Below are 2,894 nucleotides of genomic sequence, written 5' to 3'. Positions count from 1 at the left end.
TGTCCTTCTGCTTGTTGTACCTCCGTTCGATCCATCTGTCTTTCAAACTATCCCCATACATCGGCTCCGGTATACGTTATAGTCTCACATTGCCGACCGGTTCCTAGGAGGACAAAGACTGTGCTGCTGTCACGGAGTCAGGTAGCTGTGCTACCTGTATAGAGCTTTAAGCGGCTGCAATTTACTTTCCCAGGGAATGATTCTCTATTTAACTTGTCAAGCTGGACCGTGCCGCCATCTGTGATTTCCTGAACCACGTATGGTCCAAGCCAATGCATTTTGAATTTTCCCAGAAATTTCTCAAACTTACTGTCATAGAGCAGCACCAAATCATTGACTTTAAAAGTGCGCAACTTGATGTGGCGATCATGCCAGGCCTTTTCACGTTGCTATTTTACCTACTAATGAAATCCGACCAAAAACCATTCTTCCTCAAGTTCTTCTAATTGCGCTAATCTTTCTTCCAGGGCTTCACGGTTTGCCATCCCTGTGATCGCTACGATTCACAGACTTGGTACAATATATTCCATTGGCATGACAACTTCTACACCATAGACTAGCCGGAAAGGTGTTTGCCCTGTTAGTTTCTTACATGTCGTCCTGTAAGCCCATAACACTGCAGGGATGCACAAGTCCCAATCACTTCGCTGCGCATTGCAAACTTTGGTCAGTACGGTTTCCAGTATCTTGTTAAAATCTTCCACAGTCCCATTGGCTTGCGGGTGGTACGGTGTACTCTTCTGATGATATACCTGGAATTCTTCCGTGAGCGCACTGATGGTTTCATTCAAAAAATGTGTTCTGCGATCGCTCATTAAGATCTTAGGACAGCCAAACTGGGTCAACACGTTGTTGAACAAAAACTTTGCAGCTGTAGTGGCCATGCAGTCTTTGACCGGTTGTGCTTTTGCCAATTGTGTTAGATATTCCGTCGCGGTGATGATGTAACACGCACCCGTCTTTCCCTGTGGTTTGATTGGTCCAAAAAAATTGATTGCCAATTTCTCAAATGGTTGTAGTGTCATTTGTGGATTCAACTGCATCTCATCCCTTCATGAAGGCTTCCCAGTTCTCTAGCATACATCACAAGCCTTACAATACGCTTTGGAATCCTGGTGCAGGGTTGGCCACCATAACCCTGCGTGAAGTATCTTCTGCGCGGTTGCGCGTCTTGCATAATGTCCTCCTGCAGCACCCCTATGTGCTTCCACAAGGACTTAACTCTACTCAAACTTTGGTGTGTATCGATGCAATATTTCATCATTTCCCATCTTGTATGGGTGTCCCGCGATGACAGAAAAATCTTCTGCGTGCACCACAAATTCCTTCTTCTATTGAACAGAGTATCCCTTTGGTGTAGTCCCTATTGTCAGAAAACGGATGATATCATCGAAGTGGCCATCCGTGACGCGCAATACAAAAAGCTGAGCATCAGGTAATCCTTCCTCTAGATTAGTAGGTTCCTCGCCTGTTTCAATGCACGTCAAATGATCTGATCTTGCATTCAGGTGTCCTGGCTTTACTACAATCATAAAATCATATTCCTGGAACAATAACAGCCACCCGTAGATGCGCCCCCCCAACACAAGCTTATTGACAAGGTATTTTAGTACAGAATGATCAGTATACATTTTGTAATGCCCACCGATCAAATGGTGTCGATACTCTTGGAGCGCGCACACCATTGCTAGCCCCTCGTGCTCAGTTGTGGAATAGTTCTTCTTAGCCTTCGATAATTGTCGACTTGCAAATGCAACAGGGTGGTCCAAGCCCTCACCGCCTTCCTGAGTAAGCACTGCTCCTAGTGCGATGCACGACGCGTCAACATGGACATGAAATTCTATATCCCATTTCGGAAAAACCAAGATTGGCGCGGACACCAACTTCTCATTTAAAACATCCAGACTTTTCATGCAATCATAATTCCAACAGTAAGTGGCATCTTTCTTTAGTAGTTTCTCCATTGGCGCGGGAATTTAAACATAGCTTTTAATAAACTTCTGATAGTATCCTGTGTGCCCCAAGGTAGCGCGCAACTGTTTAACACTTTGCGGTGCTTCCAAATTTAGAATCACTACAATCTTCATCGAATCCACCATAAGTCCCTGTTGGCAGACCACATGTCCTAACAGAGTTCCGAAGGGAACAAAGAAAGTACACTTTTTAAGGTTCAGCGCAATCTGGCGTCGTCGGCAAGTATCCAACATCAATCGTAAACTAGCTACATGGTTTTTCACTAATCCAAACACAATCCAGTCATCCAGATACACCTCCAAGAACTTGTTAATGTATTCTTTGAATACGGCGATGACAATGCGCGAAAAGATTGTTGGCACATTTTTCAGTCCAAATGGCATAACTGTGCATTGGAAGCAACCCCATTGTGTATCCTTCAGTGTGATCTTAATGTAGTGGTACCCTGAGAACCCATTCGTGAATGAGTACGCTTCCCATCCACCCACATTTTCCAGCACTTCGTCTATAAATGGTGTTAGGAACGGGTCATGTATGCAGGCATCTTTCAGCTTCCTGAGGTCCACAAATATCCTGATTTCGCTTTTCTGCTTTTTCTCCTGTACTACCATATGGCTTACCCAATTAGATTCTTCCACTGGCTCAATAATTCTGGCAGCGAGCATCTTGGCTAGTTCTTCGCGGACCTTCTATTTATATTTTGGATTCAGCTGGTAAGGCCTTTGCTTGACTGGCTTCACGTCAGGTTTTAGATTGATTCTCATTACTCCCAAGTCACCCACAATTCCTTTTAACTCTATAATTTTAGTCGGGAATAAGTCCTGGTATTCGCGAAGTAGCTCCGTGACCTTATCCACCGTGGCAGTATCCCAATAATCATCGAGCGTCGCATACTTTGGTTCTGCCTCCGTGCCAATGTT

Source organism: Pinus tabuliformis, chromosome 1_2 (genome assembly GCF_031772625.1).
Source record: "Pinus tabuliformis cultivar Carrire ecotype Pingquan chromosome 1_2, CPIR1, whole genome shotgun sequence".
Taxonomy (NCBI): domain Eukaryota; kingdom Viridiplantae; phylum Streptophyta; class Pinopsida; order Pinales; family Pinaceae; genus Pinus; species Pinus tabuliformis.
The sequence above is the reverse complement of the archived record's forward strand: the minus strand, read 5'-3'. Positions refer to the sequence as shown.